Genomic DNA, 17,189 nt, shown 5'->3' with positions numbered 1-17,189 from the left:
GGGGAGGGAGTAGGACAAAGGGTGAAGGAGGAATCTTTTGGGAATATTCAGACCTCAGCCATGCCCCAATGACTGTACTGACAGGGCCGGTCTGTAACACAACACTGCTCAAATGTTACACACCAACACACTACACTGCACAAGACAAGACAGCACATAGTTAAACAAAAACACTACACAACTCACAAAGTAACTGCAAATACTACAAGAAAGTACACACAATTAAGAGCATGGATCAGTATTGCGAGTGACAACACAGGGCGACCTACTGAATACTATGGTCACAGCGTGTAACAACAGCCATCTGACTTCACCGGGCAATGCACCAGTGCTTGTGTTAATGTGATTGCCGCTCCATTAGTGGATCTGTCCTGCTTGTTCATCTGTCAGTTCTCCTACTTACCTTGCTGTGTTTCTCCGCTTTTAATTAACATTAAAGTTTTAACTTAATTATCTTTATCTTTTCTCTCAGGTTGTTCAACCCTACGTGGAACACTGAATGAGACGTTCTGCAAGAGGGGAAAAAACAGCAGAGAGGAGCCGTGAATAGATAGAGATTTTTTTGTGGGAAGGGCACCTGCCCTCCAGCTTAGTGTGAAGGGCATGTAATGGAAGAGTGAGAGGAGGATACAAGGAAAGAGAAATAGAGGAGAGAATGAAGACAACTGGAAAACAAGTACTTCCTCACAGCAAGTGTCACTTAAATTAGCTCTTCTCACCACAAGCCAAGATGATTACCAGGAATCTGCTCCTATTGGTCTCCCTATGTCTGTGGGAGGGGCTTATGAGAGAAGGTTCAGCCACTAAGATCATCAGGAGAAGAGGGGTGGGCGGGGTTCACTTGCTGAAGTTCGGGGAGAACAGAGTAGCCGACCAATGGGATTCAAGTGTGGATTCAAATGTGATGCCAATGGTGACTCTTAGAAACTTGATTGGTCATGACCATGGTGTTGAGAGTGGCTCCAAAATACCCCAGAATAATGCAGCCATAACAGCTAATAAGAAGAGGGAGACTTTAAAACCTAATCCCGTGTTAGACTTGGAAGAAGACCCTGTCAAAAAAGGGGAGTCAACTTTGTCTGTGTCACTCAATGACAGGGAAGCCATCCAGGAGAAAGGGCTTAGAAAGAGTAGGAACAGCACCAAAAATGCTGAAAATCCCACCAAGACAGGGAAGATGGAGAAAGTATTCTTAGTCCACCACAGGCTAGACATGCACTCCAATAAAACCAGATTCAAATCCCTTCCCCGATCCAGAGTCAGATCAGATCTGAGCGTTCACACCACAGGGCTGCCAGGCAGAGGACTCACTAAGGATTCAACAAGGAACTTAAACCCAACCGGCAGCTACGGTGTCCTGAAACTACTGTCAAAAGAGAACCTGGTGAGGATTGTGAACTCACAGATTCAGAGCAAGAGCAAGAGCAGCCGAAGCAGAAAGAGAGATTTGATTGATGTGGATCGCAGCCAGTTGGAGGCCCTGAAATTACCGAAGCAAGATATGGCTGTCACTCAAAACCATTTCACATTGGATAACCAAACTGCTCTGCCACATGTAAGCGCTATCACAAATGCTGATTTCAGTCCAGAAGAGGCTGTTCACACTTTAAGTGTAGCCACTCCAGATTCTGGTGTGGGAAACAACTCTGAGATGATGGGTTCAGATAGCACAGACACCTGGATGAACAAGCACATCTCTCACCCTCTGTCACTGCCTATGAATGAGGTCAGTCACAACACTGAGAGGGAGGTGACCAACAGTCAGACTGACCCTCCAGCCACAACCAAGCATCTCCCCTCAAACGTCCCTTCTCAGACAGATGCTGGCCATCCATCAGTGTTCACCCTGCAGCCCCAGAGAAAGGGGACTCAAGATTTCGAGGAGAGCCTTCTTCACACAGCCGGACCACGACTCAAGATCCTGAGTCCAAGTGCCACTCAAGACCCTGTAGTTGGCGCTTCAGAGTTAATTAACAGCAGCCATGTCCTCAAACTCCGCCCAGACCCATACTGGGGGGTCAGCCAGGACAAGGCAGCCAGTGGGGTGATGACAATCGAGTCCGAGCCCAGTAATGGCTGGGGCCTGGTGTTCCAAGAGGCGGGGTCAGATGAGGAGGAGGAAGAGGGGCCTGGTCAGACGGGGGGAGGGGACTCGGTCCCGCAGCAGAAGGAGTTGGATCTGGAACCAGTTCTTTGTAATTGAGGAGTACAGCGGGCCGGAACCTGTGCTCATCGGAAGGGTAAGAGGAAACATTATTAACTTGTTCATTAGTTCTATGAAGCATTTTTTGTGTCTTATTCTGTACCAGGGGTCTTCAACTCCAACCCTGAACCCTACAACTGGCAAACCTGATCCAAGTAACCTTGGTCAAGATGGAAGACCATGATTAGTTGAATCAGGTTTACTGCACCATAAACAGTATACAGTCTATTGGGAAAGTATTCAGACTCCTTGACTTTTTCCACATTTTGTTATGTTACAGCCTTATTCTAAAATGGATTACATTTTTCTCATCAATCTACACACAATACCTCATAATGACAAAGCAAAAACAGGTTTACATTTTTTTTGCAAATGTATTAAAAATAAAAACCTGCAATATGCCTAGTTAAATTAAGGTTAAAAAAAATGTTATTTCGTTGTTGTGATGTCTTCACTATTATTCTACAATGTAGAAAATAGTAAAAATAAAGAAAAACCCTGGAATGAGTAGGTGTGTCCAAACTTTTGACTGGTACTTGCTTAATTAATTTCATTAATGGTTATGGTGTTCCTATTCCAAGAAAAATGAAAAACCCTCTGCGTCTCCGTTAGGATGGAACAGAAAATATGGCTTTGTACAACGTGACGGTTGGGAGTACAGTATAGTGCTATTTAGCTAAAGTATCCCCGTGTCATGCAGGAACGTGGGAGACCTGGGTTCAATTCCCCAACAGGGAGGAAGGAGTTGGCTGTCCTTGTAAATAAGAATTTGTTCTTGACTTGCCCAGTAAAATAAAGGTTACACTAAGAGCATAACATTTCTACAATTCTAGTCTAACCAATACCCAAATGGAGATTCAGTGAAAATAAAAATCTCATTAATTTATCAAGACCAGTCCCCATGCTTGTCTCAGAGCAGTGCGAAATGGTGCTAAAATAGTTGTAGACTATTGCTTCTAACTTCAATGTGCTCTTTAAATACATAAAACCTACACCCATTTTAACAGCACATTACTCAGTACTTGTGAGACTCATGTCGCCTACGGTAGGCCTACAGTATATAAAAAAATATGACGTGACTCTCAGCCAATAATTACATACAGAGGATTGGAGGATATTTCTGTAATTCAGTGAAATTTATTCCCATAGTAATTCATTATGGATCCACAACTAAATAAACATCAGCATTTTGAAAGAGTATTTTTATCATTATTTTATTAATGAAAGCATAAAGATGCCATTATTAGTTACATTGTTTTAGTTTGAATGTATAGACTGGCACTAAGAACAGAACAATGGGAACATCTCCCTAGTCAGTGCCATTATTAATGCAATTCCCCTTAAAGTGTTGCCAGCATGACTGGGTGGGGGTCCACCCCCCCTCCTCCTTCCTGGTCCTCCCTTCCCCATGGGCTAGGACAGTCTTCTGTGTGCGGCTCTGCGGCCCATCCCGTGCCCCCTGTCCTCGTGCCTTGTACCTCACGCACTTTCAGTGGATACAGCTGGAAAACTGCAAGGCAATCCCATTGTGCGCCACTCGGGATCCATGACCAATAAGACCAATATATATTGTCCTGCTAATAACAGGGTTAATAATATATCTGTGAGAATATCCAATGGGCTTTTCTATAATTCTAAAAAGAATAATAGCTTTGTTTAAAAAATAACAATATTTTGGAGATCATTTTGTTTTCAAATAACGTAAAATGAGCAAGAAAAAGGCCATTCTTGAACATGGGTGAGACATTGTTACTAATTTGTAAATAAAGCCAGTTTGTTATTTAGAATGATTTATTTCTGTTTTTAGAGGGAGAGAAACCAAAAACCTGCAATAATTTCATGGGTCCCCCAGTCGAGGCCGGCACAAGTATTGAACCAGCATCTGTAGCAACAAAGCTTGCACTGCTGTGCAGTGTCTTAGAACGTTGCGCCACTCAGGCGCTGTACAACGTGACTGGCCGGGAGTGGGCTACAGTACTACAGTAAGAGCAAAATAATCCTAATAAAATGAAATAATAAAAACCTTAGTGTAACAACAGTTTTAGTAAGTAATACTGAAGTCGTGCACAATTATCAGTTTATGTCGCCCATTCATTGTCAATTAGAGACACAGTAGGACCCAAAAGCATAATCAGTGATCTAACTCCTCCTTGCGCTGGTCTGACGCAATGAAGTGGTGACGCAGGGTACCGTACTAAACCACAAATGACCTCTAAATACCACAGCATAATCACAAAACCTTTAGTGGAGCAACCATAGTACTTTGCTATGAACATAGTACTTTGCTATGTTCATCTTTCCCTCGATCTCCCAGTCCCTGCTGCTGAAAAACATCCAGACAGCATGCCACCACCATGCCTCACAGTAGGGATGGTGCCAGGTTTCCTCCAGATGTGACGCTTGGCTTTCAGGCCAAAGAGTTCGATCTTAGTTTCAGCAGAGCAGAGAAGATTGTTTCTCATGGTCTGAGAGTCCTTTAGGTGCCTTTTGGCAAAATCCAAGCGGGCTGTTATGTTCCTTACTGTGAAGTGACTTCCGTCTGGCCACTCTACCTTAAAGGCCTGATTGATGGAGCGCAGCAGAGATGGTTGTCCTTCTGGAAGGTTCTCCCTTCTCCACAGAGAAACTCTATCAGAGTGACCATCGGGTTCTTGGTCACCTCCCTGACAAAGGCTCTTCTCCCCCAATTGCTCAGTTTGGCTGGGCGGTCAGCTCTAGGAAGAGTCTTGGTGGCATTGAAGAGTCTTGGTGGTTCCAAATTCTTCTTAAGAATGAGGGAGTCCACTGTGTACTTGGGGACCTTCAATGCTTCAGAATGTTTTGGTACCCTTTCCCAGATCTGTGCCTCAACAAAGAAGACACAAACCGACCGTGAAGCTTACGAGGGCTATAGTGCCACTAACAAAGATAACTACCCACAACTAAGGTGGAAAAACAGGCTGCCTAAGTATGACTCCCAATCAGAGACAATGATAGACAGCTGTCCCTGATTGAGAACCATACCTGGCCAAAACATAGAAACAAAAAAACATAGAAATAAAGAAACAAGAATGCCCACCCTAGTCACACCCTGGCCTAACCAAAATAGAGAATAAAAGCCTCTCTATGGCCAGGGCGTGACAAAAATAAACAATTGTATGGGGTCATTATGAGGAATTGTGTGTAGACAACCTCTTCTTAATCCATTTTAGAATAAGGCTGTAATGTAACAAAATGTGGAAAAGGTCAAAGGGTCTGAGTACTTTCCAATGCACTGTAGCTCCCCAGGAACACAGTTGGAGACCCCTGTACTAAACTGTCCTAATTCAACCCTAACCTGTATTCCCTTTATATATACCAGTGGTACTATTTCATTGTCATTAGGAGCTGCGGGTTTGTATTGTATGTGAAATAAATCTTCAATTGGAATTGATTTACATCAGCCCAGTCTACTCTGGTGCCTTCCAATCCCCATGAACACTTATATTAATCAATGAGGCACTGAGGCTCAACTAAAGCTCTTGAACCATACAGGCCCCTGGGACCAGTCATAACTAGCACCAATCCACACACCAATGGGAATTGACATCTTCATGAGAATGAATGTAGTCAAAGTTATATCTCATTTCACTCCAGGTCAGGACCTGTCAATGTCCACTGTCTCGTGGCCAGCATTCCAGTAGGTCCGGTAGAATGATATTGCAATCTGGGTGATTTACATCTTACGAGCATAAATTTATCACTATTACATTTACCACCTCAAAACACTAACAGCGGCTATATTTCTCCCCCTTCACTCTGATAATTCATTATAGCAGTCGTGTAGCCTTATTCATCCTGCTCCTTTGGTTTTCAGAGACTTACTGTGGATGTGTGGGTTAGGTCACGTTGACTAGACATGAGCGTACTCAAGCTCTCCCTCTACTTAGCCTTAGAGTAGTGTGTTGTATACGCTGCTGTGTGTAGATGGCTACTGTTTAAGTCAGTGTGGCCAGTCTGCTGAGTAAATGAATAGTAATGATCCTGTGTGAGTGCTGCGGACTGTCAGACAGCACTGCGAGAAAAAGATATATGGGGAAAAAAGCCCCGCTCTGTAGGAAATGTCTCACTGTCTGCAGATCCTATTTTATAAACGCTTAGGCCAAATTGCTTCACGTTTTATATCCAGCTGAACAGACAGCCAGGCATGGGGCCCTCTCCGACCGAGAGAAGTCTGTAAGTAGCCTACTGACTATTAGGAAATGCTTAATTTGGGCACTTCAGGCAGGCCTTATAGGTACATGATGTATGATAGATGAAAAATTGCCCAAATTGATGCAGAATGGGCAAGGACAAGATGCATGAACTGAGCTGAATGTCCAGTGGTACAGATGGCCAGCATTGTAAGTCATTAGTGCAAACATGCACTGGGGAGCAGGTATTTATGCCTGCAGATTGTATTGAGCTCTATGAGGGAACACAGCCAGACCACACACACGCCATATGATATTGCTGACACTTGGAGTCCTCCCAGAACACCAATTGTGTTTGTGTGCGTACTGGTGTGTGTGTGTGTGCACGGGTGTGGGTATGTGTGTGTGCGTAATTTGTATCAGAGTGTATCAGCGATGTACATACATGGATAATGCTCTTGTACATCTTAATGCTCTTATGCATTTTTAATCTTCCGTCTCTGGCCCAGTACAGGCTACAGGCTACAGGCTACAGGCTACAGGCTACAGGCTACAGGCTACAGGCTACAGGCTACAGGCTTAGCTGGAACACACTGAAGATCAATGGGAACATGATGTTTTGCTTCTCCTTATTAGAGACATGATTATGGATAGAGAGAACTCAGATGGAGGAGCATGATGAATACTATACAGACTCCCCGTGCTTGTACACTGCAGTTCAAGGTCTTAGCCAACAGACACAGAGACATGGACACGCACATGAACACACGCACACGGACACACACACACACACACACACACACACATGACACACACGCACACGGACACACACACACACACACACACACACACACACACACACACACACACACACACACACACACACACACACACACACACACACACACACACACACACACACACACACACAGACACACACACACACACACACACACACACACACACGCACACAGATTACAACGCTATAAATAACCCTGACCCTAAACATTGATTGTACATTAAACATGGTTAATACCAAAGTTCCCTGGTGGAAGACAGTCTGTGCCCAGCACTGTACTGGATGTCTATGTTATCTACTGATGGAGCCAGCATCTCAGCCTGGTGATAATTATGAATGTAACTTCTGTTGTTATCACATGTTCTGTAATGGGGCTTTCAGATTCTAACAGAGACAGTGTGAAATGGAATACTGATAGAATACAGAGTAGAGAGGAGAGGAGCTGGAGTAAACGCACGACTCCAGCCGCAGGGGACGCCGGCAAGGGGGATGGCTCCGAGGGTGAGGAGGGGCCGGGCTGCGAAGGTGGAAATCACGGATCATGTTGGGATCCAGAATGGGCTGCGAAGGTGGAAATCACGGATCATGTTGGGATCCAGAATGGGCTGCGAAGGTGGAAATGGGCTGCGAAGGTGGAAATCCCAGATGATTTTGGGATCCAGAATGTCCTCCACCGGATCCCAACACCGCTCCTCTGGACCGTAACCCTCTCAGTCCACTACGTATTGGAGCCGCCCCCCACGATATCGGGAGTCCAGTAGGGATCTGACGGTATAGGCGTGCCACCTTTGCCATCCAGGGGATGAGGAGTGGTGTCGTGGGGGACAGCCTCAGCCAGGGGACCAGGAACCACTGGCCTGAGAAGGGAGACATGAAAGGAAGGTGAGATACGGTAGTCACTGGGGAGCTGTAATCTATATGTCACCTTGTTGACCCTCCGGAGATCCTTGAACGGCCCCACAAACCCGGGCTCAGCTTCTTGCAGGGCAGGTGGACTGGGAAGTTTCTGGTGGAGAGCCAGACGCGATCACCAGGATGGAACACGGGAGCCTCCCTTGGTGGCGATCTGCCTGCTCCTTCTGTTGGTGGATGGCACGCTGGAGTCTTACATGGGCATCGCCCCACACTTCTTATGTGTGCCTGAAACACTCATCCACTGCAGGAGCTTTGGTCTGGCCAGGGGTCCAGGGCCGAGTGATGACCCAGAACACACTGGAAGGGAGTCAGCCTGGTTGGGGAGTGACGTAACAAATTCTGGGCGTACTCCGCCCAGGGAAGGAATTGGGCCCACTCTCCCTGCCGGTCCTGCAGTGGCTCCTCAGGAACCTCCCCAGCTCCTGGTTCATTCTCTAAATCAATCAAATGTATTTATAAAGCCCTTTTTACATCAGCCAATGTCACAAAATGCTATTCAGAAACCCAGCCTGGAGAGGAACCAGGCTCTGAGGGGTGGCCAGTCCTCTTCTGGCTGTGGCTGGTGGAGAAGAACCAGGCTCTGAGGGGTGGCCAGTCCTCTTCTGGCTGTGGCCGGTGTAGAGGAACCAGGCTATGAGGGGTGGCCAGTCCTCTTCTGGCTGTGGCTGGTGGAGAAGAACCAGGCTCTGAGGGGTGGCCAGTCCTCTTCTGGCTGTGCCGGGTGGAGATGATAACAGTACATGGCCAAGATGTTTAAACGTTCATAGATGACCAGGCAGGGTCAAATACTAATAAACACAGTGGTTGTTGAGGTTGCAACAGGTCAGCACCTCAGGAGTAAATATCAATTGGCTTTTCATAGCCAATCATTCAGAGACAGCAGGTGCGGTAGAGAGAGAGAGTCGAAAACAGCAGGTCCGGGACAAGGTAACACGTCCAGTGAACAGGTTAGGGTTCCATAGCCGCAGGCAGAACAGTTGAAACTGAAGCAGCAGCAGGTGGACTGGGGATAGCAGGTGGACTGGGGACAACAAGGAGTCATCAGCCCAGGTAGTCCTGAGGCATGGTCCTGTGGCTCAGGTCCTCCGGGAGAAGAGAGAAAAGAGAAATAGAGAGAGAGAGTTAGAGGGAGCATACTTAAATTCACACAGGACACTGGATAAGACAGGAGAAATACTCCAGATATAACAGACTGATCCTAGCCCCCCGACACATGAACTATTGCAGCATAATTTCTGGAGGCTGAGACAGGAGGGGTCGGGAGACACTGTTGCCCTGTCCGACGATGCCCACGGACAGGGCCAACTAGGCAGGATATAACCCCACCCACTTTGCCAAAGCAAAGCCCCAACACCATTAAAGGGATATCTTCAAACCATCAACTAACTTCCCTGAGAGAGTATAGCCCACAAAGATCTCCCCCACAGCATGAACCCGATGGGGGTGCCAACCCGGACAAGCCCAAATCAAGTGACGCACCCCTCCTAGGGATGGCATGGAAGAGCACCAGTAAGCCAGTGACTCAGACCCCGTAATAGGGTTAGAGGCCCAGTGGAGAGGGGAACCGGCCAGGGAGAGACAGCAACGGCGGTTTGTCACTCCAGTGCCTTTCCGTTCACCTTCACACCCCTGGGCCAGACTACACTCAATCATATGACCCACTGAAGAGATGAGTCTTCAATAAAGACTTAAAGGTCAAGACCGAGTCTGCGTCTCTCAAATGGATAGGCAGACCATTCCATAAAATGGAGCTCTCTAGGAGAAAGCCCTTTCTCCAGCTGTTTGCTTAGAAATTCTAGGGACAATAAGGAGGCCTACGTCTTGTGACCGTAGCGTACGTGTAGGTATGTACGGCAGGACCAAATCGGATTGATAGGTAGGAGCAAGCCCATGTAATGCCTTATAGGTTTGTAGTAAAACCTTGAAATCAGCCCTGGCAATATGATACAATGTTTTGGTTCTTGTCAAGATTCTAGCAGCCGTGTTTAGCACTAACTGGTGTTTATTTAATGTTTTATCCGGGTAGCCGGAAAGTAGAGCATTGCAGTAGTCTATTCCAGAAGTGACTAAAGCATGGATACATTTTTCTGCATAATTTTTGGTCAGAAAGTTTCAGATTTTTTAAATGTTATGCAGATGGAAAAAAGCTGTACTTGAAATGTTAGTCAAAAGAGAGTGCAGGGTCCAGAGTAACGCCGAGGTCCTTCACAGTTTTATTTGAGACAACTGTACAATCATTGAGATTAACTGTCATATCCAACATAAGATCTCTTTGTTTCTTGGGACCTAGAACGAGCATCTCTGTTTTGTCCGAGTTTAAAAGTAAAACATTTCCCGACATCCACTTCCTTATGTCTGAAACACAGGCTTCCAGGGACGGCAATTTTGGAGCTTCACCATGTTTCATCGGAATGTACAGCTGTGTATCATCCGCATAGCAGTACAAGTTAACATTATGTTTCTGAATGACATCACCAAGAGGCAGAATATATAGTGAAAACACTAGTTGTTCAAAAATGGAACCTTTAGGAACACCGAAATGTACAGTTGATTTGTCAGAGGACAAACCATCCACAGAGACAAAAGAATCTCTCCAAAAGAATGTGGTGATCGATGGTAACAAAAGCACTTTTACTGAGTTTGGTACACATCCGGTGGATAGGGAGGCGTTTATTATGTTCAACATAGGAGGGCGGAGCGCAGGAAGCAGCTCTTTCAGTAGTTTGTTTGGAATAGGGTCCAGTATGCAGCTTGAAGGTTTAGAGGCCGGGACTATTTTCATCTCTGTGTCAAGATATATAGTATTAAAAAACTTGGTCCTCGCAGTGTTGTGCAGAATCAGGACAACTGAGATTTGGAGAAATACACAGATGTAATTTGCTTTCTAATGATCATGATCTTTTTTCAAAAAAGTTAATGAATTCATAACTGCTGAAGTGAAAGACATCCTCTCTTGGGGAATGCTGCTTTTTAGTTAGCTTTGCGATAGTATCAAAAATAAATGTTGGATTGTTCTCATTCTCCTCAATTAAGTTGGAGAAATAGGATGATTGAGCAGCAGTGAGGGCTCTTCGATACTGCACGGTGTTGTCTTTCCAAGCTAATTGGAAGACTTCCAGTTTGGTGTAGCGCCACTTCCGTTCCAATTTTCTGGAAGTTTGCTTCATTGCTCAGGTATTTTCTGTATACCAGGGAGCTCGTTTCTTATGAGAAGTGTTTTTTGATTTTAGGGGTGTGACTGCATCTAGGGTATTACGCAATGTTACATTTATTTCCTCAGTTAGGTGGTTAACTGATTTTTGCACTCTGACATCCTTGGGTAGGTGGAGGGAGTCTGGAGGGGTATTTAGGAATCTTTGAGTTGTCAGAGAATTTATAGCGCAGCTTTTGATGGTCCTTGGTTGGGGTTTGAGCAGATTATTTGTTGCGATTGCAAACGTAATAAAACGGTGGTCTGATAGTCCAGGATTAGGAGAAACAACATTAAGATCCACAATATTTATTGCACGGGACAAAACTAGGTCCAGAGTATGACTGTGGCAGTGAGTAGGTCCGGAAACATTATTATCTGCCATGACTACAAGGTCCGATAGGAATTTAGGGAACTCAGCGAGGAAAGCTGTATATGGCCTAGGAGGTCTGTAAACAGTAGCTATAAAAAGTGATTGAGTAGGCTGCATAGAGTTAATGACTAGAAGCTCAAAAGACGAAAATGCAGTCCTTTTTTTATTGAAATTTGCTATCATAGATGTTAGCAACACCTCCGCCTCATTTAACACAGTAAATTCAGTTTAGACACCTGTCTATTTTCGTATATAAGTTGAGACCCCTCCAGCTAGGATGGAGTTCGTCACTCCTCAGCAGGCCAGGCTTGGTCCCAGAAAGAGGGCCAATTATCAACAAATTGTATCTTTTGGTAGGGGCAGAAAACAACCAGTTTTCAACCAGCGATTGAGTTGTGAGAGACCACTGTAGAGCTCATCACTCCCCTGAACTGGGAGGGGGCCAGAGACAATTACTTGATGCCGACACATCTTTCTAGCTGATTTACACGCTGAAGCTTTGTTGCGCTTGGTGACATCTGACTGTTTCATCCAACATCGTTGGTGCCGACGTGGATAACAAAATCTCTATACTCTCTACACTCGCCAGTTTTAGCCTTAGCCAGCACCGTCTTCAGATTAGCCTTAACGTCGGTAGCCCTGCCCCCTGGTAAACAGTGTATGATCGCTGGATGATTCGTTTTAAGTCTAATACTGCGGGTAATGGAGTCGCCAATGACTAGGGTTTTCAATTTGTCAGAGCTAATGGTGGGAGACTTCCGCATCTCAGACCCTGTAACGGGTGGATGAGAGACCAGAGAAGGCTCGGCCTCTGACTCCAACCCGCTGCTTAATGGGGAGAACCGGTTGAATGTTTCTGTCGGCTGAATGAGCGACACCGGTTGAGAATTCCTACAATATTTCCTTCCAGAAGCCATGAGAAAACTGTCCAGCTGCGGTGACTGTGCAAAGGGGATTTATACTACTAAACTCAGCAAAAAAAAAACGTCCTCTCTCTGTCAGCTGCGTTTATTTTCAGCAAACTTAACGTGTAAATATTTGTATGAACTTAACAAGATTCAACAACTGAGACATAAACTGAACAAGTTCCACAGACATGTGACTAACATAAATTGAATAATGTGTCCCTGAACAAAAGGGGGTCAAAATTAAAAGTAATAGTCATTATCTGGTGTCACCACCAGCTGCGTTATGTCCTCATGGACTGTACCAGATTTTACAGTTCTTGCTGTGAGATGTTACCCCACTCTTCCACCAAGGCACTTGCAAGTTCCCGGACATTTCTGTGGGAAATGGCCCTAGCCCTCACCCTCCAATCCAACAGGTCCCAGGCCTGCTCAATGGGATTGAGATCTGGGCTCTTTGCTGGCCATGGCAGAACACTGACATTCCTGTCTTGCAGGAAGTCATGCACAGAATGAGCAGTATGGCTGGTGGCATTGTCATGCTGGAGGATCATGTCTGGATGAGCCTGCAGGAAGGGTACCACATGAGGGAGGAGGATGTCTTCCCTGTAACGCACAGTGTTGAGATGGCCTGCAATGACAACAAGCTCAGTCTGATGATGTTGTGACACACCGCCCCAGGACCATGACAGACCCTCCACCTCCAAATCGATCCCGCTCCAGAGTACAGGCCTTGGTGTAACGCTCTTTCCTTCGATGATAAACGCGAATCCGACCATCACCCCTGGTGAAACAAAACTGCGACTCGTCAGTGAAGAGCACTTTTTACAAGTCCTTTCTGGTCCAGCAAGGGTGGGTTTGTGCCCATAGCTAATGTTGTTGCCGGTGATGTCTGGTGAGGACCTGCCTTACAACAGGCCTACAAGTCCTCAGTCTAGATTCTCTCAGCCTATTTTGGACAGTCTGGGCACTGATGGAGGGAATGTGCGTTCCTGGTGTAACTCTGGCAGTTGTTGTTGACATCCAGTACCTGTCCCGCAGGTGTGATGTTCGGATGTACCAATCCTGTGCAGGTGTTGTTACACGTGGTCTGCAAATGCGAGGACGATCAGCTGTCCACCCTGTCTCCCTGTAGCACTGTCTTAGGCGTCTCACAGTACGGACATTGCAATTTATTGCCCTGGTCACATCTGCAGTCCTCATGCCTCCTTGCAGCATGCCTAAGGCACGTTCACACAGATGAGCAGGGACCCTGGGCATATTTCTTTTGGTGTTTTTCAGAGTCAGTAGAAAGGCCTCTTTAGTGTCTTAAGTTTTCATAACTGTGACCTTAATTGCCTACCGTCTGTAAGCTGTTAGTGTTCGGCCGTTCCACAGGTGCATGTTCATTAATTGCTTATGGTTCATTGAACAAGCATGGGAAACAGTGTTTAAACCCTTTACAATGAAGATCTGTTAAAGTTATTTTGATTTTTACGAATTATCATTGAAAGACAGAGTCCTGAAAAAAGGTCTGTTTCTTTTTTTGCTGAGTTTATCATGTCATTCCTCCTTCCAAAACATGATTTCACTGCCAAATTCACAGAATAATTTATAGAAATTGAGCAGAGGGTAATGCTCCTAGTCTTACTACCACTTTATTCTAAATAAATTGGCAGCGAAACAATGTTGTGGGAAGGGAGCAGGATTGAGAATAGACTTGAGTCACCGTGTAACACCTGGGGGTCTTTAAGGTTGTCACTGATACTGGGGGCCTTTAAGGTTGTCAAGAATACTGCACTTATAGTACACCCTGTATTAGTTATTTTGGGAGTCTTGATGATGGTTATTTTAGCTTGGAGTTATTCTACCTCCATCCTGGATGTTTTGGTTTGGCCTAATTGGCTTGCACAGTCAGCTGGCCAAGATCACCAGAAGAGAAGATTCCTCACTCAGGATTCTTAACCAAGGGTCATTAATGACCGATCCTTAATGACGTGGCTTAACGGGGGGATTTAACGAGGCCCTTAATGAAGCTCCTGCCACCATTACCACAGTGCTGTCTGACATGATGAAAGGCCAGCCAATCTCTGGGCTGGGAGGTCCTTGTCTGAGGAGAAGTGTCCTCTCAAGACATGCGTTGTAACCTGGCCATCACTGATCAGCACACAGTATATCGTACAACACAGGGACCTCCATAACATCCTGTAACCTGGCCGCCGCTGATCAACACCAATGAATGTGATCAACACAAAACCAAGAGGTAAAGTGTATCCTACTACAACACTGGGAAGCTTCATATTTTTGAACATTAGCACATTTTATATGACCTCACTTTTAACACACACATTTCACCAATAACATCATCAGATAACTGCAGTAGTTTATATACAACCAATGGCTAGTGTCGGTAAACGTCTGCCAAAAAAGCGTAATGAAATTGTATCCAGCAGCACAGTTTTAGTCACCACCGCTCTGGATAACATGAAAACAGCCTAACCAGCTCTGCTAGTGCAGTAAAATGGTCAGAGTGAGGTGTTCTCTCAATTGTGTCTGGAAGTAGCTAGCAAGCTAGCCAATGTTAGCCAGTTAGCTTGGGTGCTTGACTGCCGTTGTGAGGTTAGAACGCTTGGATCAACCCTTCTCCTCGGCCAGAGCGTCCAGTGTGCGCTCTGAACACTAGGAATGTCCAGAGAGCACTCTGAGCACACTCTGGCACTCCAGATTGAATTGACGAACACACCCATAATGAATTCACATTTACCACAAATATGGTAATACGGTTTCCCTTAACTATACCAACAGCCTATAACAGTCAGATACATCATCAAATCCATTGAACAAAGACCATTCACCACAGACCACAATAAATGACCAACTTTACCACAGTACTGCCACCTCCCCTTTCTCTCCAGCCAGTCAGAGTGATGGGACTCAGACCTCAGCAGTGGCAGTCTACTCTGCTAGAGTATTGTCACCCTACCCCCCTTCTCTCTCTCTCTCTCTCTCTCTCCAGCCAGTCAGAGTGATGGGACTCAGACCTCAGCTGTGGCAGTCTGCTCTGCTACAGTATTGTCACCCTACCCCCCCTTCTCTCTCTCTCTCCAGCCAGTCAGAGTGATGGGACTCAGACCTCAGCAGTGGCAGTCTGCTCTGCTACAGTATTGTCACCCTACCCCCCTTCTCTCTCTCTCTCCAGCCAGTCAGAGTGATGGGACTCACACCTCAGCAGTGGCAGTCTGCTCTGCTACAGTATTGTCACCCTACCCCCTTCTCTCTCTCTCCAGCCAGTCAGAGTGATGGGACTCAGACCTCAGCTGTGGCAGTCTGCTCTGCTAGAGTATTGTCACCCTACCCCCCTAGGGTATTGTCACCCTACCCCCCTAGGGTATTGTCACCCTCTTCTCTCTCTCCAGCCAGTCAGAGTGATGGGACTCAGACCTCAGCAGTGGCAGTCTGCTCTGCTAGAGTATTGTCACCCTACCCCCCTAGAGTATTTCACCCTCTCTCTCTCTCCAGCCAGTCAGAGTGATGGGACTCAGACCTCAGCTGTGGCAGTCTGCTCTGCTAGAGTATTGTCACCCTACCCCCCCTTCTCTCTCTCTCTCCAGCCAGTCAGAGTGATGGGACTCAGACCTCAGCAGTGGCAGTCTGCTCTGCTACAGTGCTGAACCTGAGGAGCCTGCTACTGTGTATGCAAGCATTGGCTTCCAGATCCCTACATCACTTAAATTACTTATATTATCATAAGGTAATATGCTTATACTCATATAATCAATTTCACATAAATCATAAACCACAAAAAAATCAGTCTGTGTCAACCTCTAAATCACTTAAATAACGTATAGCCATATACTCAATTTCACATTTGTGCCGCGCTATAAATCATAAAAACACGAAGTAAGAAAATACATTTTGCATCTGTGCATTAGGCTAATGAATATGTTTTCCTTAGCACATATTCTGGAGGGCCTGGAATATAAGGGGAAAACATGGTTATGGGAAAGGATACTTTGAAATTGATGTTTACTGAAGTAAAAGAGCAATAGCCTGCAGTGGCATTAGGGACCAAAGGCATCGTTCCACCACACAGGGACTACTGTGCTGTGACTGAGCTTCAATCCCATCACACCAGGGAGAAGTATCAAAGGCTTTGGAGACGGCTTGAGGGAGGATATCCCTTGATCTCTAACTCCCCTGTGGAGAATGGTCTCCTCGTGCTCTGTTTGGTGGACTACCACTGTACACATCATGACTTCAAAGAGCCAGGGTCACATGATCAATGTATACCATGGCTTCACAGAATGAGTGTCTAAAGGTCTAGGGCTGTTTCCATACCCTTCATACCAACCCACTGCTTTCATGTCTGCGGGGGGGAGTCAACAAGGGCATAGGGGAGGAGGAGAGAAGGGCATAGTATTGATTTGGAATGGGGCCAACAACAATTTCACTTCAGAACCAACTTTATAAACTAGCCTTGTGGCTAAATACAGTATGTGCTCAGAGACATGTTTTAGACAGCCTCTCAGTGTGTCTTTCTTAGCCCAACAGCAGCATACCTCCCTGCATCCCACTGCTGCCTTGCTTCTGAAGCTAAGCAAGGTTAGTCCCTGGTTGGGAGGCCAGATGCTGCTGGAAGTAATGTTGGAGGGCCAGTAGGAGGCACTCTTTCCA

General features: G+C 45.9%; 1 protein-coding gene across 1 annotated transcript in view; it reads left to right on the top strand.

Moving 5' to 3' along the window:
- Positions 1 to 2,162: 2,162 nt before the first annotated feature.
- Positions 2,163 to 17,189, top strand: part of LOC135506809 (cadherin-24-like) — a 110,273-nt gene continuing 95,246 nt past the window's right edge. Inside the window, exon 1 of the mRNA XM_064926192.1 lies at positions 2,163 to 2,240. The gene's annotated coding sequence lies outside the window, so the exon portion shown is untranslated. The remainder of the gene's footprint in view (positions 2,241 to 17,189) is intronic.

This window comes from Oncorhynchus masou, chromosome 3, assembly GCF_036934945.1.
Source record: "Oncorhynchus masou masou isolate Uvic2021 chromosome 3, UVic_Omas_1.1, whole genome shotgun sequence".
Classification (NCBI taxonomy): Eukaryota; Metazoa; Chordata; class Actinopteri; order Salmoniformes; family Salmonidae; genus Oncorhynchus; species Oncorhynchus masou.
The sequence above is the reverse complement of the archived record's forward strand: the minus strand, read 5'-3'. Positions and strand labels throughout refer to the sequence as shown.